The sequence below is a fragment of the Anomaloglossus baeobatrachus genome, unplaced genomic scaffold, assembly GCF_048569485.1.
Source record: "Anomaloglossus baeobatrachus isolate aAnoBae1 unplaced genomic scaffold, aAnoBae1.hap1 Scaffold_347, whole genome shotgun sequence".
Classification (NCBI taxonomy): Eukaryota; Metazoa; Chordata; class Amphibia; order Anura; family Aromobatidae; genus Anomaloglossus; species Anomaloglossus baeobatrachus.
This window is the reverse complement of record NW_027442835.1, coordinates 252,050-276,949: the sequence shown is the minus strand read 5'-3', so window position 1 is coordinate 276,949 and position 24,900 is coordinate 252,050. Positions and strand designations below refer to the sequence as shown.

At 44.4% G+C, this 24,900-nt stretch overlaps 1 pseudogene; it reads right to left on the bottom strand.

The window, feature by feature from the left end:
* Positions 1-588: 588 nt before the first annotated feature.
* Positions 589-21,768, bottom strand: LOC142272293 (uncharacterized; annotated as a pseudogene).
* Positions 21,769-24,900: the final 3,132 nt, after the last annotated feature.

The window sequence follows — 24,900 nt, the reverse complement described above, 5'->3', positions numbered from 1 at the left end:
CCTTTTATTATACCATGCTTCTGCTTTGTTTGTGTATATATTTGTGTTTCTTCAGATATTTTGTTATACCATGCCTGATGAAGGGAACTGAGAAATCTGGAAAGCTTGCCTTGTAACATCAAATTCCAAAGAGGTCCCTCCTTGAAGTGTGATCAGACACAGGAAACGGCTGTAGTCCGTTATGTTCCAGCTACTCCCTGTATTCATGCTTTTAAGATGAATTTATATATAAAGAAAAAAACGTCTTATTCACAAGAACAGTGAGTGCTACTCCTATTTTTTGTCTCTTTGGAACTTGAACTTTACTACTGCCTGGAGTTTAGCACCTGTAGTCCTGAAGAGTCTGTGGGGATGTCTTTCCATCACTGATTACATGCATATGAGTGGTGCTGGATTTTTTTCTGATTGGACTTTTTATTGTTTTGTCACATCATTTATATTATTTTAGTTAGCCATTAAAAAGTATCAGAACTACAAGATTATAATTTTGTTTCTCTCACTGAGAGCAAACAATCCTTTTTGTATTTAATTATTTCTGAAATAAATTAACTGTTTGATGATATTTTAATTTATTGAGATGCACCTGTAAATGGTTTCTGAATTTTTCTTAGTGGTTAAGAAATTACAATTTTCAAGTAAAACTTCTAGGTAGGACAATGGCTTCTACCCGTGTTAACTTTGTGATGTTGAAAAAGACTGCATTTGTATGTAAAACATTTCCCACATTCTGAACATGAAAATGGCTTCTCCCCTGTGTGAGTTCTCTGATGTGTAACAAGATGTGATTTTTGGTTAAAACATTTCCCGCATTCTGAACAAGAAAAGGGCTTCTCTCCAGTGTGAATTCTTTGATGCTGAATAAGTAGTGATGTACGTACAAAACATTTCCCACATTCTGAACATGAATATGGCTTCTCCCCTGTGTGAGTTCTTTGATGTGTAACAGAATCTGATTTGTGTGCAAAACATTTCCCACATTCTGAACATGAAAAAGGCTTCTCCCCTGTGTGAGTTTTCTGGTGAGTAATAAGATGTAATTTACGTGTAAAATATTTCCCACATTGTGAACATGAAAATGGCTTATCCCCTGTGTGAGTTCTCTGATGTGTAACAAGATGTGTTTTTTGGTTAAAACATTTCCCGCATTCTGAACAAGAAAAGGGCTTCTCTCCAGTGTGAATTCTTTGATGCTGAATAAGTAGTGATGTACGTACAAAACATTTCCCACATTCTGAACATAAATAAGGCTTCTCCCCTATGTGAGTTCTTTGATGTGTAACAGAATCTGATTTGTGTGCAAAACATTTCCCACATTCTGAACATGAAAAAGGCTTCTCCCCTGTTTGAGTTTTCTGGTGAGTAAGAAGATGTAATTTACGTGTAAAACATTTTCCACATTCTGAACATGAAAAAGGCTTCTCCCCTGTGTGAGTTCTCTGCTGTCTAATAAGTTGTGATTTTTGGCTAAAACATTTCCCACATTCTGAACAAAAAAAGGGCTTCTATCCAGTGTGAATTCTTTGATGCCTAACGAGTAGTGATGTATGTACAAAACATTTCCCACATTGTGAACATGAAAATGGCTTCTCCCCTGTGTGAGTTCTCTGATGTGTAACAAGATGTGTTTTTTGGTTAAAACATTTCCCGCATTCTGAACAAGAAAAGGGCTTCTCTCCAGTGTGAATTCTTTGATGCTGAATAAGTAGTGATGTACGTACAAAACATTTCCCACATTCTGAACATGAATATGGCTTCTCCCCTGTGTGAGTTCTTTGATGTGTAACAGAATCTGATTTGCGTGCAAAACATTTCCCACATTCTGAACATGAAAAAGGCTTCTCCCCTGTGTGAGTTTTCTGGTGAGTAAGAAGATGTAATTTACGTGTAAAACATTTTCCACATTCTGAACATGAAAAAGGCTTCTCCCCTGTGTGAGTTCTCTGGTGTCTAATAAGTTGTGATTTTTGGTTAAAACATTTCCCACATTCTGAACAAAAAAAGGGCTTCTCTCCAGTGTGAATTCTTTGATGCCTAACAAGTAGTGATGTATGTACAAAACATTTCCCACATTGTGAACATGAATATGGCTTCTCCCCTGTGTGAGTTCTCTGGTAACTAACAGACTCTGAAGAAAATCTTTTCTCCCCTGTGTGAATTTTTTTATGTATTTTTTTAGATTCTAAAGTTGAAAATGGCTTTTTTACTGTAAGAGCACTTCTATTTTGAATGCCTGATTTGTGACTTATATTTTTGTTTATAGTCTGTGATAAAACAGAAGGTTGGACCTGTTTAAAAGAATCAGATAATAGATCTTTGCTGTGAAGGGATGATGGTATATCTGGAATAGTTGCATTCACTTTAGTTATATCTTGTGTGATATCAAGGTCATCTGATTTAAAAAATGAAGATGTCAACTGTGCCTCTGATCTCCTGGTGCAGTCATCTGCCAAGAATAAAAATTATTTTTAATAACATAAAAATGTTAGGATATAATTTCTAAAATAGCTAAAGAAGTTGCAAGTAATATATAAATCTAGAATTATAATTACTTGAAACAAAAACATTCACAATTTAACAGTAGACCTCTGAGCAAGTACCACTAGAATAAGATGTTCAACCCTCTTTGTTCATTTTGCATCTCAAATATTTGAATAATAATCCACTAAATAATGTTTTCTGGCTAAAATTATAGCAAAAAACGTCTACTCTGTCAGTGTGAAAATAGGATTCCACACCGGTTATAGTTGAAAAACTCTTGAAAAGAGAAATGGCTTCATAATCCAATCCAAAAAAATTCCAAAGCGAAATGTCATCGATGCTTCTCAGCGTTGCAGTGGCCCTAACACTGTTAGTATCCACATATTGGGCATTAGCACAGAGAAGAACCCACATAAACATTTACGGTGTGTGTTTCCTGGAGCCCAAACTAGGCACTGTGTGTAGGGCAGTAAATTGGCAGATTTGTAATTTTCTCACTCCAACGTCCATTTCATGCCAATTTATAGAGACTGCCTCTGGAGTCAAAATAGTCATTTAGACTAAAGTAGAATACGGTAAATGCTATTTATTAACTATACGCTGGAGAGCAATATTAGAGAACAACACACAATTTCCTAAATGTTGCGGTCATTGTGTCGTCCTATGTGATTATTTCCTAACATGAAGAAACTCGCAGTATTTTAAGCTTATTTCATAAATTGAATTTTTTCAAAAGCACATGATAAAAATGTAAATGAAATAAATGTAAAAGAACACTGATCAAAATAAGAGAACACGTTCAGATACCTGCAAGTGATTGGTGTTAATCTGGCACCTGGTGCTAATTTCCTTAATTATCTGACAAACCCAAATTAACTGCAGTCCATAGAAATACACTGCTCACACTTTTGTCTTTGCTTTGCAAGTGAAAAAAAAAATGTATTTACAAGAAACCAGATATTTTAAGATAACCAATTTATACATTTCGGCCTAAGAGGCTTTGTTCACAGGGTCGCTAGGAAAAGGAAAATATATACAGTGACTAAACACTTATACAGATATATACATTATTTACAATATGAACTTTAGACAAGGATTTTTTCAAAAGTGTGAGAATAATTATAATACACATGATAAGACAGGTAAGGGAGGAAGATGAGGGTAGAGGACAAGGTACTGATGATTATAAGTGTTAGGTACATGTAAAATTGATCTCCTGTAATATTAAATGCAGGTTATGTCAGAAATGTACAAAAGTACAAAGAGGGGAAGAAATAGACTAAAGGCTGCTTTACACCAGACAATCTATCGTGCGATAGATCGTCGGGGTCATGGTTTTTGTGACGCACATCCGGCATCGCTGGCGATGCCGGCCTGTGTGACACCTCCTAGCAACGCAGTATCGCTCACAAATCGTGAGTCGTGTACTGCTCGCTAGGTTCCATAATATTGTTTAATTTAGTTGATCATCGTTTCCGTGGTAGCACACGCCGCTCCGTGTGACACCACGGGAACGATGAGCAGCTCACCTGCCTCCCGCGGCCGCCGCCGGCTCTATGTGGAAGGAAGGAGGTGGGCGGGATGTTTACATCCTGCTCATCTCCGCCCCTCCGCTTCTATTGGCCGGCGGCCGTGTGACGTCGCTGTGACGCCGAACGTCCCTCCCACTCCAGGAAGTGGACGTTCGCCGCCCACAGCGTGGTCGCACGAGAGGTAAGTATGTGTGACGGGGGTTAACGACTTTGTGCGCCACGGGCAGCGATTTGCCCGTGACGCAAAAAGGACGGGGGCGGGTACGATCGATTGTGAAATTGCACAATCGGTCGTACCATGTAAAGCCGCCTTTAGAATAAGAGTGATGAGTAGTACCTGTGAATGGCAAGCATTCACGTGCCTGTGATTTCCTGAATGTAGCCCTTCCATAATATGAGCGCATGGGCTGTAAATAAAGCTAACGCCTTCACACTAGCCATCTCACAGACTTCAGGGAAATGACGTGTCATGGTGTACTGAGAGAGGCTGGCGCACTTGAGGGCGCTTAGTATATTGTGGGGCGGCTATGTGATAGTGTGCTGTAGCATCCTGGTAGTTATGGAGATGGCAGCGCATGCGCACTGATCAATCTAATGACTCACTGATGTAGCTGGCGCTTGCGTGTTGTGGAGCTTGCTGAGGCAACTTTGTAGTCATGGGGATGGTTGTGCGTGCGCACTGATGAATCTAGTGACGCACTGTTAGGAATCAAAGCGCATGTGTGAAAAGCACAGCTATGAATCTGTAATGCCCTGTTTGCTATCAGTATAGAAAGGCCAGTTATATTAACAGCGCGTCACTCGATTCATCAGCACACACACTTACCAGTAGATCAAATTTACAGGTAGTATATAACTACCTAACACTTATTATCATCACTACATTTTCCTCTACCCTCATCCTCTTCCTTACCAGTCTTATCAAATGTGATATTATCATGTGCACTGCTTGTATATACTATCTAATATACTAATACTGTAACAACTATGTGTACACACTTGCTGTAGACTAGCATTATATTGTTATATAGGTACTCCTAACTTTCTACTACCATGTGCTTTCTTTAATATTTAAAAAATATCCAGAAACATCCAGATAGGAGATTATTCTCACACTTTTGAAAAAAATCCTTATCTAAAGTTCATATTGTAAATAATGTATATATCTGTTGTATATATCTGTATATGTGTTTAGTCGCTGTATATATTTTCCCTTTCCTAGCGACTCTAGGAACAAGGCCCCTTGGGCCAAAATGTAGGAATTAGTAGTGTTAAATTATAGGATTTCTCCTAAATAAAAACATTTTTTTCACTTGCAAAAGCAAAGACAAAAGTGTGTGCAGTGTATTTCTATGGATTGTAAATAAGGGGTCTAACCCGTACACTAGAACCCGAAACATAATCCAGGGTACACGCCATTTATTTATTATTTAAATCCTATGTACCTGGCAGCCTTAAGCCCGCTTTACACACTACAATATATCTTAAGATGTGTCGACGGGGTCATGTCGTAAGTGACGCACATCCGGCATCGTAAGGTACATTGTAGTGTGTAACAGGTACGTGCGATTGAACGTTAAAACATTCATCGCACGCACGTCGTTCATTCCTCATGAATTGAACGTTAGGTTGTTCATCGTACCCGGGGTAGCACACATCGCAGTGTGTGACACCCCGGGAACGATGAACAGATCTTACCTGCATCCCATGGCTCCCAGCCGACAATGCGGAAGGAAGGAGGTGGGCAGGATGTTTATGTTCCGCTCATCTCCGCCCCTCCGCTTCTATTGGCCGGCTGCCGCGTGATGTCGATGTGACGCCGAATGTCCCTCCCACTCCAGGAAGTGGACGTTCGCCGCCCACATCGAGGTCATATGGACGAGTAAGTACGTGTGACAGGGGTTAATCGTTTGTGCGGCACATTCAACAAATTGAACGTGCCGCACATACGATGGGGGCGTTGCAAATCGCATACGATATCGTATGCGAAATTGCAACGTGTAAAGCAGGCTTTAGTTTCCAGTTTGCACTGACTTTGCAAAAATGGTGTGCCGTTCCAAAGTGACTGAAACCCTCCGACAACAGGTTGTCTAGCTTAAGGCCAAAGGGGTGCCCCTATCAGCCATAGCAAGAGAAGTTGGTAAAGCCAAGTCTGTAATTTCAAAAATATTGCTTCTTTACAGCATCACAAACTCTTTCAAGTCCCCCAAGAAGACTGATATCCCTCAAAAGACAAATGCAAGAGAGGACAGGATCATAGGGAAAATCTCCATGGGTAATCGTTCCAAAACTTCAGCTGGAATTGCTAGCCAGAGTTCAGCACAGAACAGGGTAAAAATCTATCTTGTCATACAGTGTCATGATGTTTAGGAGCATTTGGACTGAAAGCCCACTCTGAAGTGACCAAACCTCTCATTAGCAGAAAGAATCAAAAGGAGGATGTTGTGTGGACAGAGGAGAAGTGGTCGTTTAAATGATTAAAGCAAGTTTAATTTATTTGGGTTTCATGGGAAATATTATATTTGTCGACAAACTAGGGAAATACTGAATCCGAAGTGTAGTAAGAAGTCAGTGAAAGGCGGTGGAGGAAGTGTCATGGTTTGGGGATTGTTTTCTGCAGGAGTTGGACCTCTCATACAGTTACATGGCAGAGTGAATGCAAGTGTGTATCAGAACCTTCTTCAACAACATGTGGTTCTTCACTTGCATTCATAACTCAATCAGCCAGCAATTTCCATACAGGACAATGCCCCCCGTCACACAACAAAATGGGTAAAGCAGTTCATTGAAACAGAAAACATTGAAACAATGAAATGGCTGCCCAGAGTCCTGATCTAAACCTAATGGAAAACCTCTGGAAAATCCTTGCTGACAAAGTTATGGCCAAGAAACCCACAACAGTCAAAGAACTGTGGAAGAGACTGGAAGACGAGAGGACCAAAATCCCACCAGAGCAGTGTGAGAGACTAGTGATGTCCTGTGGCCGCAGATGTGCTGAAGTCATTCACAGCGACGGCCGGTACACGTCCTACTGATTGATGACTGTTGTTACCGTCACAAAATTTAGTTATATCTTTTTCTGTGCTACAGTCATTGCAGTTCTCTAATTCTGATCATCATGTTTTGGGCAAAATCAAGGTTTTAGGTTGATAAACTTTGGATCTTTTGTAAAACACTATTCTAGTGGCAAAAACCTTCAAGTGTTGATCAATTTAAATTACATAATTTCTGAAAAAGCAAGTGATCATACATTGTTCTCTAATTTTGATCTCCAGTGTATGTTGCGGTATCACTATTTGTTTTAAGAACATCCAAATGCAATGTGTGATCATTTCTAATTAATTTATATTTTTAGCGAATTTCAGATTTTTTCTTAGTGACCAGGAAACAAATCAACCTCACATTACAGCTAAGATAAAGTACAATGTGTCACAAAAAAAAATCTCAGAAACACTGGGATCAGATTCAGCATTACAAAGGTGTTATCATGTAACGTGACAGATGTTAGATTGGAGAAATGGGGCCTGGATAGGAGCAGAAAACTGGCTGCAGTGGAAAGCCATGAAATAAGAGCGGCTTTGTACTAACTACTATAGAGAAAACTGTGACTATAGACAATAACACATCTACTAAAATGATCGCCCTCCACCCCGACAGCCTTCACCGTCAGTGATTTAGTAACTAGAGGGGACACATCTGGAGTAATTACAGTATGTCGCTCGGGGGCTCTCGGCAATCCAAACTATTGTAGGGGCCAATATCTTCCGTCAGATGAGTTTCTTGAAGAAATATTAGACATTTACAGAGAACTTCTTAACATAGTCCAGTAAACCTGAGTTGTACTCATTTAAGGTGAACCATCAGTGCTACTGTGAGTTTTGGCCAGAAAAGTAGAGAAAGTATTAGTGCTCCCCATTTCAGGAGCGATTGTGCAGTAATCTGAATTCCTTAGGATCAGAAACATAATAGCATTCATGACGATCTTGTAGATGTGAGTGAATGTATTTTAGAGCCATCATCCACGCACAGCTTAGCGATTTATCATGGCGGAGGTGTCATGTTATCTTTATAATTTATCACAATCCTCTTTGAAGGAGACAAGTGGGATTGAAGAGAACATCTGTGCTCGATCTCCACAAAGCAGGACCTGGAGGCCATGTTTACAAGACTAGAGGAGACTCAGACCCGGGGCCCATATTCTTTTAAACAAGACATTACGCAAGTGGGCAAGAGTGGATGACCTAGAGTCTGACACAGCCTCTTTATATCAAACAATACAGGACCAATATCTCATTATATCTGAACACACCACTCAGATCTCAGATATTCTAACATTTATAGATAACAGAGAACCGTCACATATCAAACAATTTCTGTATTCGTGGCAAGTTGGAAGAAATCTCTTCCCATTTGCTGAAGAAAACCATTAATACTTTATGATTTACTATACTTCCTATGATTTACTTGGGAGGAAAGAGGACCCTAAAGGCCGCTTTACATGCTGCGACATCGCTCAAGCGATCTTGTTGGCGTCACGGAATTGGTGACGCACATCCGGCCGCTTTAGCGATCTCGTTGCGTGTGACACCTATGTGCGATTTTGAATCGTCGCAAAATCGTTAAAAATCGGACTTCCTGTTCCTGCGCTGAGATGTGAGGAGGGAGAAGAAGCAGCTCCATACAGCCCCTGCAATATACAGCGACCTACAGAAACAAATAGCACCCTAGACCAACATATAAAGGCTGCACTGAATCACCAGCTGTCAGTGCATGGATCGTTATCTCCTGAGGAGCGGAGGAACACCACTCAAGCCCAGAGCAGAGCAGAGGGAGGAGGGGGTGAGTGCAGATAACATGGCACCCACAGTGAGGAGGAAGGAGGGGGAGGAGGGAGAGGAACCACAAGGGCTGCTGCAGCAATGTGCAGGAGTCCAAGATAACAGAAGAATTCAGAGTATGCAGAGTGGTACAGAGACATTGGGCTTAGGGGAAAGATATGAGATGGATTACAAAAGGCTGGCAAAAGAAGTGGCAGATCATCTGACAGCAGAAATCAGAGAGGCAATAGCAACCTCAGTGAAGGAGGCTTTGGCTGCGCTGCAGGAGGATGTGGAGCACCATGATATGAGACTGACAGAGGTAGAGCAAAGAGTATCTGATGCTGAAGAGAATCTGACAAGATTGGAGGGCAGATTTAAGGAGCTAAACACTAATGCTCAGCTTATGAAGGATAAAATAGAAGATCTCGAAAACAGATCTAGGAGGAATAATTTAAGGCTGGTGGGTCTGCCTGAGACAGTGACAACAAAATATTTGGACTCAATCTGTGAATTACCCCAGGCTTTAGGCTTACCACACAGCTGCCGTGTAGAAAGAGCGCACAGAGTGGGACCCATAAGGGAGCAAAGAGATGGTCACAGTAACAATGATAATACCCCCAAGCAAGGTGAAATGTCCAGAGCAAGACAGGTTATTATAAAATACCTGGAATACAAAAGATAAAGAAGAAATTCTACGGGCCTTCAGGAATAGGAAACAGGCACTATGCATTCAGGGACACAAGATTCTATTATTTGGCGACTATTCGGCAGAAGTCACACGAAAAAGAAAAGCATTTAGCCAGATCTGCACTGCCCTCTATCACAAAAACATTAAATTTCAGCTTTTATACCCAGCAATGCTAAGAGTAAGAGGAGCAGATGGGGTCACAAAGACTTTTCGGGATCCTTCAGAGGCGGAGCGAGAGATACTACAGGACGGGAGAACACGGCGACAGGAGAGGAATGGAAAACAAGGGACTTTCACTGATCCGAAACATGCAGATCCTGCAAACATAACATCTGCAGTTAGACCCGACAACGAGCCAGAGTGGAGTCAATCGAGATCCAGACCAGCCAGTCTGAAGGAAAAGCGACAGATGGCGACTTCAGCTGGGAAAAGAGGAGGAAGAGGCAGCAGCTCATGAACAAGCAGGCAAGACAAGAACTTAATTTGAGACTGCTGAATGGAGCCGTATGGTGACAAATGTGCCTTAACTCTCTAAAGTCTCACCTACCTCCTTCTCTCTTTCTTCTCTATCTCTTTTTCATGCTTATCACTTTTTCCCTTTTATCATTTACTAATGCCTTTTTTTTTCTCTTTTTCTTCTCTTAATGACGGTTTTAGGAGCTTGATAAATTTATAAAGGCTGTTTAGGGTCAAGGAGTTAATAGCCAATAGAGGGGGAGAGGTGACTTAGTGGGGTGGCTTCATGGAGAGCTAGACTTGAAGCAGGGGTTTGAAAGGAGTCTCAATCATCTCAGAAAAAATGGAAGAGGTTAATTGTATTTGTAAAGTTGGGGATGGGAGGGGTTATATACAGTTGGGGGAGGGGAGGGGAGGGGAGGGGAAGAGAGTTGGAGAATCCATGCGACATGGCCTGAAAAAGGAACTGTTGATTTTGGGGATTATGGTTAAGCTCATTACGTGGAATGTTAAGGGACTCAGATCGCCGCACAAACGAAATATGATACTACGTCATCTCAAGAAGCTTAAGGTTGATATTGCTTTATTATAGGAAAGCAGGGGTTCTTATTTTGATCAATAAAAACTTTGCACACAAGGTGGAAACACAAGATTCAGATGAAGAAGGAAGATACATACATATAAAGATTTCAGGTACTCAAGACACTTTTAGTATCCATAATATATATGCACCCAATACGGAACAAAGGGTCTTTTTTGAAAATATAGCTAGTAAGATTTTGCTGGATGGGGATATATGTAAATTGGTGGGGGGAGACTTCAATACAGTGGTTTCTCAGGAAGAAGACAGGAGGAGTCAGGGGAGGAACACGGAGGGGTCGCTGAGAGCATTGTTAAATACAACTACACTACAGGATTGCTGGAGATTATATCACCCGCAAGAAAGAGCATTTACACACTATTCCCACCCACACGACTCTTGGTCAAGGATTGACCTTTGGCTGACAAGTGAGAATTTATTGCAGAGGGTAGAAGAGATAGTTATAGAGACTATGGTAATATCGGATCATAGCCCAGTGGTAGTCAGTATAGCTGACAAAGTCCAGAGAGGACAGGATTATATATGGCGCTTCCCCTCATTCTTGACTTTGGACGAGAACTTCCATAGAACACTGATAGAATGGTGGGTGGATTATACATTGACGAATCAGGAGCACAGTGGGGAAACACTATTATATTGGGAGACGGCTAAGGCAGTTTTGAGAGGAAAAGTGATAGGATATACGACAAAGGTGAAACGACAGGCACAAGTAAAGTTTCAGGAGGCTAGCCGGGCAGTCAGGGAAGCATATACTGACTTCTTAAAAAAACCATCAAGGGTGACAAAAGCAAAGTGGGTGGAGGCGAAGGGCAATTTTGAGAACTGGGTAGAAAGGAAAGAAGGTATGTACAGGACACAACAAGAGGCAGAGTTGAATCGTTTCGGGAACAAGGCAGGGAAGTTATTGGCAAATCTGGCAAGGGGACGATGACCTATGACACATATTATGACACTGAGAAACGCTGTGGGGAGTAAAACGACAGATCCCAAAGAGATAAACGACATTCTTGGAGACTTCTATGCAGGTTTATATAAAGAGGAGGGGTTAGATGATAGGAGAGAAGGAAATGAGTGGTTAAAAGGAACAAAAATGCCTACGCTCACGGAGGAAAATTTACAGGCTCTGAATAAAGAGGTGACGGAGGAGGAGGTGCTAAAGGTTATAGGAGAGTTAAAAACGACAAAGGCCCCGGGACCAGATGGCTTTAGCGGCAGTTTTTTCAAAATTATGAAGGATCAAATCTCACCTATACTGACAGAGTTATTCAATAAGATAATGGACGGGGAAAGAATATCGGGTACACTTAATACAGCCTATATAAAGCTCATTCCTAAAGGAGGAAAGAATTTAGAAGACCCATCTAGTTATAGGCCCATCTCGCTGATTAATCAAGACCTAACAATTTTAGCGAAGTTGATGGCAAATAGGTTAGCGGCAGTATTGCCAGAGATTATAGATCTCCCCCAGGCTGGCTTTGTTAAAGGACGTTCAGTGGTGACAAACATTAGGAAAGTAATGCTAGCAATTGATGTAGTAAAGCAGACGAGAGAAGGGGGGGAGGGGAATCCAGCCTTGATCACCTTGGACGCGGAGAAAGCCTTTGACAATGTGAGGTGGTCATGGCTGGAACAGGTGTTAGATCACCTGGGCTTACACGGAGCTTTTAGGAATTTTGTGAGGGTCCTTTATGCAAATCCTCAGGCAAGAGTGAGTACCCCGGGATTTCTGTCAAAAACATTTCCTTTGATGAAGGGAACCAGGCAAGGATGCCCGATGTCACCACTATTGTTTAACTTGGCTATTGAACCACTGGCTAGACGTTTGAATGAGGGGGGTGGTTTGAAGGGATCAAGGTAGGGAGGAAGTCATTGCACTCAGCCTTATTTGCTGATGATATAATCCTGTTCATGAGCAAACCTAAATCACAATTGAGTAGAGTCATAGAACAAATTGAGGAGTTTGGGAGGTTAGCAGGGTTTAGACTTAACAAAAACAAATGTGAAATTCTCTTCTTGGACGGAAAGAGAGCGGATGGGGAGAGGGGTGCATTATGTGACATTCCAATAGCTAGAAATACAATTAAATACTTGGGAGTACAGGTTGGGAGGGATACAAAAACCATATATTCATTAAATTATTCCCCTTTGATCGAGAAAATTGAACGTGAACTGCAAGGTTGGGCAAATTTGCCGTTGACTCTTCTGGGAAGAAATCATCGAATAAAAATGATGAGCTTTTCCAAGCTTCTCTATCCAATGCAGACAATCCCATTGCTTCTTAAACACTCGGATGTGAACAGATTGACAAAAGCGTTCTCACGTTTTTTGCGGAAGGGATATAGGCCGAGGATTAGTGCCAAAAAGCTAATGTTATCAACAGAAAATGGAGGGATCAGACTACCTAACATCAGGGGGTACAATTTAGCCTGTATCTTAAGACATGTAATCGATTGGATCAGACGAACAAGTAGGTATTCTGACTGGGATATAGAGGCAGAATTTTGTAAACCTTGGGACCTGAGTTCAATCCTACATACCTCCATTCCAAATTTGCCGCCCAACATTAAACACTCACTGATTTGTAGAGACACAGTGATGACTTGGAAGGCGGTTAGGAAAAAGTTCGGGTTAGCCTGGAACATCTCCAAATTCCTTAATATATGGGCTTGTCCTGACTTTCCACAGGGAAGGGAAAATTATCTCTTTAAAGAATGGAGGGAAAAAGGGATTGGAACTCTAAAAAACCTGATGCATGATACAGAACGCAGATGGATGACGTGTGAGGAGTTGAGAGCAAAGTATGACTTGCGCCTATTCCAGACTCTCCAGTTTGAACAGGTGAAACAAGGGATAATGAAGAAACTATACAACATAAATAACGAATATGAGGCAAATCAGATGGATGCGATCATATTAAGGGACATCCATGCCACAAATATATCAAGTCTTTATGGAAATATGAGAGAAGTGTTAGTCCCTAACATATCAGGAAGAATGTTGGAAGGGTGGGCAAAGCAGTTGGGAGATCAAGAAGTGGAGGAGAAGATTTTGAATGGTTGGATGGTGATGAGGAAGAAGATTGTGAATGAGAACTTAAGAGAAACCCAATTCAGGATCATACATAGAGCTATCTATGGATTTAATATACTGAATGCAAGACATCCAGATAAGATGATGAGTTGTCCAAATACTGGTACGGAAAAAACAGATCTATATCATGGGATATGGCAGTGCGAAAGGATTGAAAGATTTTGGAAACAAGTATAAGGGATAGTGAGGAAAATCTGGAATAGAAATGTAGAGTTAGATCCAATGGTCTGGTTATTTCACTATCAGCATCGGGAGGAGGGAGAGAAAGGGGGAGACAAGTTACCGAATCTTTTCCATGATATAGCAATGATAAGTAAAAGGGCTATTCTTCAGAAGTGGCTGGTGAAGGAAATACCAACAAAAGAAGAACTTATTAATCAATTGAAAAAAACGCTCATGTTGGAGAAGGTGATGGTGGAGAGGTGTAAAGAAAGGATGACAGCAACATTTTTCAGTAAATGGAGAAAGTTCATAAGCGGTATATGTTCTAGAGAAGAAACAATACAAATAATGTCCACATTTGTGTCTACGGAATGGTACATGAAGGAAGACCTGTCAGGGTCCCTGTGCGAGCTGAAAGTATAGTTGGCCAAATTCTGAGTTGTGTCGCATGGAGAGGGGAGGGGGTGGAATGGGAGGGATAGTGTTTACAAGTAATGTTTGTAACAAGTTATCAAGGAATGCTGAAGGGGGGTAGCGGAGACTGAATAATGGAAATATACATTGACGAAGAAGGGGAAGGAGCAAATTTGATGACCGTGACAAATATTTGATCGATAAATTGTAGAGACAATGTTATTTGATATTTTGATTTGTTGACCCTTATTTTCTTCATTCTGTACCCTTTTTTACCATTACAAGAAAAGAAATAAAAATTTGGTTTAAAAAAAATCATTAAAAATCACTAATCGGTGACATACCCCCCTATTCCCAATTATCATTGCTGCTGCGTCTACGATGTTGTTCGTCGTTCCTGCGGCAGCCCACATCGCTATGTGTGCCACCGCAGGAACGAAGAGCCTCACCTTACCTGCGGACACCGGCAATGCGGAAGGAAGGAGGTGGGCGGGATGTTACGGCCGCTCATCTCCGCCCATATTGGGCGCCCGCTTAGTGATGTAGCTGTGACGCCGAACGAACCGCCCTCTTAGAAAGGAGGCGGTTTGCCGGTCACAGCGACGTCGCTAGGCAGGTAAGTAGTGTGACGGGTCTGAGCGATGTTGTGCGCCACGGGCAGCGATTTGCCCGTGTCGCACATGGTGGTGGGTACAAACACTAGTGATATCGGTAACGATATCGCAGCGTGTAAAGCGGGCTTTAGGCTATGTTCACATGCAGCATCTTTTTCTGTCAGTGCATCTAAAAGGTACCAAAAACTAATCAAAAATGCAATGCGATTTTACTGCGCTTTGCCCAATGTGTTTTTTAAGTCAAATCTATTGACTGGATGGCTGAAAAACACGGTAAAACACACAAAAAGAATTGACACGCTGCATCTTAAAAAACGCAGCTAAGATGCAGCCAACAAAAGATGCCCAGCGTGGACAGCAAAATCGAAATCTCAGACTTTGCTGGGAGAAGAAAATGCATGCAATGCATTTAGGTGCATCTTTGTGACCTCAAAAACGCACTAAAAACGCAGCAAAAGATGCCCTTATTGAAATTAGTTTAATTCACAGAGCTCTGTTCCTACCCCCTAACCCCATCTGAATGACGTCGTTCGGCCTCTGCTTTTTTATTGAAATATATAATTGTAAAAAAAAATGTATAATTAGTGAATAACAAAGTAAAAACTTACTGAACCATAAACAATAAGAAATAATTATAAATTCTGCTAATGTTCTCCTGTCTAAGAAAATGAGAGGTTTCATTTTACGGAAATTCACAGGTTACACCGTCTCCGGCTTTTATACCCGAGATCGCAAATATTAAAGGAAGGGTGTCGCGTTTTTTATTCTTGTATTAATAATAGTGATTATGAAATCAAGTTTTTTTGATACAAAATTAAATTCTCTGTTTATTTAGTTTTTATTTAATTCTAGATTTACTGAAACACAGGGGGCTGCCATCTTGGATCTGCTGTGTGTAACAACAGTTACTCACCTCAAATACGGCAGTTCCATGGGCTTAACAGTCAGTTGTTGGGCTGCGACTCTATTCTCTAGACACCGATAAAACTTCTGCTGTGATCTGACGCGCCCCCTGATCTGTCCAGATCACCGTCAACTTTGTGGAGCTCACAGCGTATGTTGTAACTTTCCCCGTCACACGCCGGGATGCGTAAGTTCTGGTGCCGTGCCACCGCTGCTACCCTCCCCGTGCCCCCCTCTCCCCGCTACCCAGCTCTCATGTGCTCACCTCGGGCCTCCGCTCCTCAGCTCTGCAGAGCACAGTATACTGAGGAGCACGGTATATCGAGGAGCGCGGAATACTGAGGAGCGTGGTATACGCGGACGGGCGTGCGTGCGGCAGAGCATTGTGGGCATGCGTGAGGCAGAGCGCTGTGTGCGGCAGAGTATTGCGGTCGGGAGTGCGGGCATGCAGCAGAGCACTGCGGTCGGGTGTGCGTGCGACAGAGCATTGCAGTCGGGCGTGCGTGCGGCAGAGCATTGCGGCCGGGCGTGCGTGCAGCAGAGCATTGCGGTCGGGTGTGCATGCGGCAGAGCATTGCGGTCAGGAGTGCGGGCATGCAGCAGAGCACTGCAGTCGGGTGTGCGTGCGGCAGAGTATTGCGGTCCGGAGTGCGGGCATGCAGCAGAACACTGCGGTCGGGTGGGCGTGTGGCAGAGCATTGTGGTCAGGCGTGGGTGCGGCAGAGCATAGCGGTCGGGCGTGCGTGCGGCAGAGCATTGCGGTCGGGTGTGCGTGCGGCAGAGCAGTGCGGGCAGGCAGACATGCGGCAGAGCAGTGCGGGCAGGCGGGCGTGCAGCAGAGTAGTGCGGGCAGGTGGGCGTGTGGCAGAGCAGTGCGGGCAGGCGGGCATGGTACGGCAGTGCATTGAGGCCGGCGGCCGTGTGGCAGTGCATTGCAGGCGGCAAAGCATTGCGTGTGTGCGACAGAGCATTGCTGGCGTACGAGCGTGCGGCAAAGCATTGCGGGCGGGCATTAGTGCGGCAGAGCATTGCTGGTGCGGGGCATCCAGAGTGCTATGTGGGGAGCAGTATGCAGCTCTACTTGGTGACACTTTAGACATTAGGATCACTTTGCGGTCACCAACAAAATGGCACTGCACTGTGATCCTAAACTTCATCTTCCCTTATCTTTTTGGAAACACCCAGATTGGGGGGGAGGGGTGACATCACACACAGGAGAGCAGATTCTACCTACTTTTACTGCAGTAGTTCTACAGTAGGATTTCAGCAGTTGCTCCCCCTAGTGTTTTAGGGATGCTTTACACGTTGCAACATCGCTACCGATATATCGCTCATCTCCGCCCCTCCGCTTCTATTGGCGGGCCGATTAGTGACGTCGCTGTGACGCTGAACGCACCTTCCCCTTGAAGGAGGGATTGTTCGGCAGTCACAGCGACGTCGCCGAGCAGGTATGTGCGTGTGAAGCTGCCGCAGCGATAATGTTCGCTACGGCAGCAATCACCACATATCGCATGTGCGACAGGGGCGGATGCTATTGCGCTGGACATCGCTAGCAATTGCTAGCGATGTCGCAACGTGTAAAGTACCCCTAAGGCCTGTTTCACACATACGGCATTTCACCGCTTTGCCGGATCCGGCACACTCCAGTACAGTGTAATACAGTACAATGGCATCGCGGCAACCTCCGGCCACATGCTGTCATGTGACCAGAGCTTGCCGCAATGCCATTGTACAGTATTAACACTGTACTGGAGTGTGACGGATCCGGCAAAGCGGCAAAATGTCGGATATGTAAAACAGCCCTAAGAGTGGAAAAATATCAAACTTTTTACATTTTTTTATATTCTGCTCAATTAAAACCAAACAATAATATTTAAACAAAACATTAAAAACATTAATACTTTACATTTTTTCTGTTATTGAATTTCTTTTTTTTTTGGATGACACCTGCCCTTTAAATATTCTACACTGTGTGCAGAATTATTAGGCAAGTTGTATTTTTGAGGATTTTTTTTATTATTCATTACCAACTATGTTCTCAATCAACCCAAAAGACTCATATATATCAAAGCTTAATATTTTTGGAAGATGGAGTGGGGTTTTTAGATTTGGCTATCTTAGGAGGATATCTGTTTGTGCAGGTAACTATTACTGTGCAGAATTATTAGGCAACTTAATAAAAACCAAATATATTTCCATCTAACTTGTTTATTTTCACCAGGTAAACCAATATAACTGCACAAAATTTAGAAATAAACATTTCTGACATGCAAAAACAAAACCCCAAAAAATGAGTGAACAATATAACCCTCTTTCTTTATGATGACACTCAACAGCCGACCATCCATAGATTCTGTCAGCTGCTTGATCTGTTTACAATCAACATTGCATGCAGCAGCCACCACAGCCTCCCAGACACTGTTCCGAGAGGTGGACTGTTTTCCCTCCCTGTAGATCTCACATTTTATGAGGGAATACAGGTTCTCTATGGGGTTCAGATCAGGTGAACAAGGGGGCCATGTAATTATTTTTTCATCTTTTAGACCTTTACTGGCCAGCCACGCTGTGGAGTAGTTGGATGCATGTGATGGAGCATTGTCCTGCATGAAAATCATGTTTTTCTTGAACGATACCGACTTCTTCCTGTACCACTGCTTGAAGTTGTCTTCCAGAAACTGGCAGTAGGTCTGGGAGTTGAGCTTCTGTGGGACCCCAAGGTGTGTGCATTACCTTCAGGGACTCCACGTGGAGGGGCAGTCACAGGTAGGTTGTCTTCCTTAGGATTTCGTGACGCCACTCTCGGTATTGCGGTCAGGGGGACCGCCACTGCAGATTAGGGGATGCCTGGGGCTGATGTTGCTTGCAGTTAGATGTAGTGGCCTCCCGAGAGTGAGGCTGGCCCCAGGGCCCGGTGTGGGTGTGTAGAACCACAGGTCGCAGAATAACTCAGTCTCAGTCCAGAGATGTCTTTCAGGGTTTTTACTCACGTTAGGTGGCAGGGTGAGTAACCCAGGCGTAGCCGTGATGCACAAAGTAGGGAACCAGGCTCCTTCAGGCTGACTTGTGAGGGTTGCTACTGACTCGCTTCCTAGCCCTCTATTGTTTGTGGTGACTCAGACATGAAGTCCTATGGGGTCATCCAGGGAAGTTGCTCTCTGCCTGTTCTCCCCTTTTTCGGCCCGTTTGCTTGTAGCCTGGACCAGGTCACTCCGGCTGCTTGCCTCCTGTGAACTATGGACCCTCTCATTGCTACGTGACTCCGGACTCTCTGGTGGTTTGGTGAGGAGCATGAAGTGGCCTCACCTGCAGGTTTAGCAGGCCTAATAAATAGGTTCCTGATCTGGGGACCTGTAACCCCGTGCAGGCAGAGTCTACTAGGCAGTCCCCTTACTCCACCACCTCTCAGCCCTTCCAGCCCTAGGTGGCTTTTCAGGCGGCACTACCAGGTAGCCCTTTCTCCTCCGTCAGTAACCACTGCGCCTGCGGTGTCTGACTAGTGACAGCCTGCAGGGTTCCTCCTTGCGACTGCTCTCCCTGAGCTCCACTTCAGACTGACTCACTACTCCTCTCCCCACTGTGCCTGTCTACGCAACTTAGAAACCAGGCTCTCTACCACACCCCTTGAGTGGAGATGAAGGCCGAGCCCCCTCCTGGATTCCCCAGGGGTCCCTTCAAAGGTCAATGTGGGAGACCTGCCTACTATGCGCCTGTGTAACCACGCCTTGGTCAGCCTTCTGGATTACCTGTCTTGTACTCACTCAGCATGAGTGCAGTACTCAGTGGTGCCTGACCAGGTCAGGGACGCCACACTTCACTACATCCTCAACCCGTAAAGGTTCCACAAGTTCATCTTTGATGATACCAGCCCATACCAGTACCCCACCTCCACCTTGCTGGCATCTGAGTCAGAGTGGAGCTCTCTGCCCTTTACTGATCAGCCTCTGTCCCATCCATCTGGCCCATCAAGAGTCACTCTCATTTCATCAGTCCATAAAACCTTTGAAAAATCAGTCTTAAGATATTTCTTGGCCCAGTCTTGACGTTTTATCTTATGATTCTTGTTCAAAGGTGGTTGTTTTTCAGCCTTCCTTACATGGACCATGTCCCTGAATATGGCACACCTTGTGCTTTTTGATACTCCAGTAACGTTGCAGCTTTGAAATATGGCCAAACTCGTGGCAAATGGCATCTTGGCAGCTTCACGCTTGATTTTCCTCAATTCATGGGCAGTTATTTTGCTCCTTTTTTGCCCAACACGCTTCTTGCGACCATGTTGGCTATTTGCCATGAAACGCTTGATTGTTCGTTGATCACGTTCAAAAGTTTGGAATTTTCAAGACTGCTGCATCGCTCTGCAAGACATCTCACAATTTTGGACTTTTCAGAGCCCGTCAAATCTCTCTTCTGACCCATTTTGTCAAAGGAAAGGAAGTTGCCTAATAATTAAGCATACCTTATGTCATTACACCACACCCCTCCTCATTACAGAGATGCACATCACCTGATTTACTTAATTGGTAGTTGGCTCTCAAGCCTATACAGCTTGGAGTAGGACAACATGTAAAAAAAGTATCATGTGATCAAAATACTCATTTGCCTAATAATTCTGCACACAGTGTAAATGTCCCATGTGTAACTCAGAAGCTGCAGATCTATTCATTTGTATTGCGACTGCTCGGAAAGTAGGAATTTCACTGCTCATGGAATGGTGTCTTCTCATAAAAGGGAAGGAAGACTGGACCTTTGTAACGACCCGATCAGCACATTCAGCAGCACAGAAGGGAGAGAAGGAAGATTCATCAATAAGATGCCAAGATTCTAGGAAGTCACCAATATCATAACCCTCCGCTTTCTCCTAGGGGTCCACCATACAGATTAGATTTTTCTTCCCATGATTTTTAAGTTGTCTCCAAATTCTACGTACGCAGTCATTTGGCTTTGCAGATTGTAGATCTGAGCAGCTAAAGGTCAACGTTTCTAATTTCAAGGGATAGGGTGGATCCTACCTGTAAGATCTGGATAAAACAGATCTCACTCCAACAGAAGAGCGTCCAATGCCCAAAATAATGGGGACAGTTTTGGGTGGAGGAGCATGTGGTCGTCTAGCAGCAGAATGGTGACCATTTGATATGGCCGGACTACAACCCTGATAAAGCAGCCACAGCCGGTGACTGAGAAGAATCTGTGACTTCTCTGCATTTAGTGGTCACTACTCACCTGGGCGGTTATCTGTAGGAATCTCCTCTTTACTCCGCTCATCACCCCGCACATATGTCTCTGTTGTATTAATATGGGGCAGATCTTCCCCCTGAAACAAATATTGTAAAAGCACAGACAGATGGAGAAGTCCCATCTATGATCAGCTCTAATCCTGCCATCTCCACCGCTCTCATTACACAAGTATAACACATATAATACTGGAGGATAAAACAAGACTGAGCACAAGACCTTCACAGCCGTCTACACATCATAGGGGGATTTCATGGCTCCTTCTCTCCATCTACCTGATGATCCTGAGGAACATCGGGGTCTTCTTGTTTACAGTCCTGTGGGAGAAGAGGACGGGGACATCTCTCTGGTGTTGTCCTCTTACTGGATAGAGCTGGAGGAGACACATACAGGGACTGAATTCATTCCTTACATACAGATAATTATAGGCCGTGTGTATTTAGTCCTGTCTATTACCTGGTGATGTGAGGGGCTGGGGATCCTCCATCATGACGTCCTTGTACAGATCTTTGTGTCCTTCTAAATACTCCCACTCCTCCATGGAGAAATAGACGGTGACATCCTGACACCTTATAGGAACCTGACACATACAATGAATCTGTCACCCCCGATCCCTTCATAGCGTTACTGTATAATGTCCCAGCATTCCCAGCAGTGTCACCTCTCCAGTCAGCAGCTCAATCATCTTGTAGGTGAGTTCTAGGATCTTCTGGTCATTGATGTCCTCATGTATCGGGGGGTGAGGTGGAGGCCCCGTGATTGGGCTCAGGGGTCTTCCCCATCCCTCAGACACAGGGGCCTGACAGCGCTCACTAGAGGTCTTCTTCACTACTGTGTAATCCTGGTTATGGAGAGACACAGTAATAAATCTCACTCCAGACATTTCCAGAGTCCTCACCTCTCCAGTTCTGTCCATCTGTTATTCCCATAGATAAGAATGATGTAATGTGACGTCATCAGAATCTCTCACCTCTCCAGTAAGCCGGAAGAGGATCTCTAGGGTGAGGTGTAATATCCTCTCCGCCATCTTGTCCCTGTCCATATCCATCCTTCACGGGGCAATCAGGAGAATTCTCTTATATAGAAGATCTCCACTGAGAGGATCCGATATTGTAGGAACCTGAATGGGGATAAGATGACGATGTAACATCATAAAGAATCCGCTGTAATAATACAATTACTGGAGATAATAAGGGGAACATATAATGAGAGCATTCTGGGGGAACATTATTCTGTGTGAGGGCAGAAAGGGGCCGAGGACGGAGGGCAGAAAGGGCCCGAGGACGGAGGGCAGAAAGGGGCCTAGGACTTAGGGCAGAAAAGGGCCGAGGACTGAGGGCAGAAAGGGGCCGAGGACTGAGGGCAGAAAGGGGCTGAGGACTGAGGGCAGAAAGGGGCCGAGGGCAGAAAGGGGCGAGGACTGAGGGCAGAAAGGGGCCGAGGGCAGAAAGGGGCGAGGACTGAGGGCAGACGGGTTTCCTCACTTCTGGCCTCTCATAGTTGGGGCGTTTGTATCTATCAGAGGAAAAGGAACAAAAACCTCACGATTCATAGAAATCAGCGAGAGAAAAACTCCAAGAAAGTCTCAGAGCTGAAGGGGTTAATGCCGCCTGCCCCAGTAATGGGGAATCTCCACACACCTCCACCTGCAGAGCCGCACACTAGATATATAATACCCTGCACCTACCTCCACCTGCAGAGCTGCACACTAGATATATAATACCCTGCACCTACCTCCACCTGCAGAGCCGCACACTAGATATATAATACCCTGCACCTACCTCCACCTGCAGAGCCACACACTAGATATATAATACCCTGCACCTACCTCCACCTGCAGAGCCACACACTAGATATATAATACCCTGCACCTACCTCCACCTGCAGAGCCGCACACTAGATATATAATACCCTGCACCTACCTCCACCTGCAGAGCCGCACACTAGATATATAATACCCTGCACCTACCTCCACCTGCAGAGCCGCACACTAGATATATAATACCCTGCACCTACCTCCACCTGCAGAGCCGCACACTAGATATATAATACCCTGCACCTACCTCCACCTGCAGAGCCGCACACTAGATATATAATACCCTGCACCTACCTCCACCTGCAGAGCTGCACACTAGATATATAATACCCTGCACCTACCTCCACCTGCAGAGCCGCACACTAGATATATAATACCCTGCACCTACCTCCACCTGCAGAGCCGCACACTAGATATATAATACCCTGCACCTACCTCCTCCTGCAGAGCCGCACACTAGATATATAATACCCTGCACCTACCTCCTCCTGCAGAGCCACACACTAGATATATAATACCCTGCACCTACCTCCACCTGCAGAGCCGCACACTAGATATATAATACCCTGCACCTACCTCCTCCTGCAGAGCCGCACACTAGATATATAATAACCTGCACCTACCTCCACCTGCAGAGCCGCACACTAGATATATAATACCCTGCACCTACCTCCACCTGCAGAGCCACACACTAGATATATAATACCCTGCACCTACCTCCACCTGCAGAGCCGCACACTAGATATATAATACCCTGCACCTACCTCCACCTGCAGAGCCGCACACTAGATATATAATAACCTGCACCTACCTCCACCTGCAGAGCCGCACACTAGATATATAATACCCTGCACCTACCTCCACCTGCAGAGCCGCACACTAGATATATAATACCCTGCACCTACCTCCACCTGCAGAGCCACACACTAGATATATAATACCCTGCACCTACCTCCACCTGCAGAGCCGCACACTAGATATATAATACCCTGCACCTACCTCCACCTGCAGAGCCGCACACTAGATATATAATAACCTGCACCTACCTCCACCTGCAGAGCCGCACACTAGATATATAATACCCTGCACCTACCTCCACCTGCAGAGCCGCACACTAGATATATAATACCCTGCACCTACCTCCTCCTGCAGAGCCGCACACTAGATATATAATACCCTGCACCTACCTCCACCTGCAGAGCCGCACACTAGATATATAATAACCTGCACCTACCTCCTCCTGCAGAGCCGCACACTAGATATATAATACCCTGCACCTACCTCCTCCTGCAGAGCCGCACACTAGATATATAATACCCTGCACCTACCTCCACCTGCAGAGCCGCACACTAGATATATAATAACCTGCACCTACCTCCACCTGCAGAGCCGCACACTAGATATATAATACCCTGCACCTACCTCCTCCTGCAGAGCCGCACACTAGATATATAATACCCTGCACCTACCTCCACCTGCAGAGCCGCACACTAGATATATAATACCCTGCACCTACCTCCACCTGCAGAGCCGCACACTAGATATATAATACCCTGCACCTACCTCCTCCTGCAGAGCCGCACACTAGATATATAATACCCTGCACCTACCTCCACCTGCAGAGCCGCACACTAGATATATAATACCCTGCACCTACCTCCACCTGCAGAGCCACACACTAGATATATAATACCCTGCACCTACCTCCACCTGCAGAGCCGCACACTAGATATATAATACCCTGCACCTACCTCCACCTGCAGAGCCGCACACTAGATATATAATACCCTGCACCTACCTCCACCTGCAGAGCCGCACACTAGATATATAATACCCTGCACCTACCTCCACCTGCAGAGCCGCACACTAGATATATAATACCCTGCACCTACCTCCACCTGCAGAGCCGCACACTAGATATATAATACCCTGCACCTACCTCCACCTGCAGAGCCGCACACTAGATATATAATACCCTGCACCTACCTCCACCTGCAGAGCCGCACACTAGATATATGGCTGCTCTATGCTTACAGGACCTGTGATGATGTCACATGGAGGGGAGGAGTCAGGGGTCACATGGTCAGCTCCTCAGTG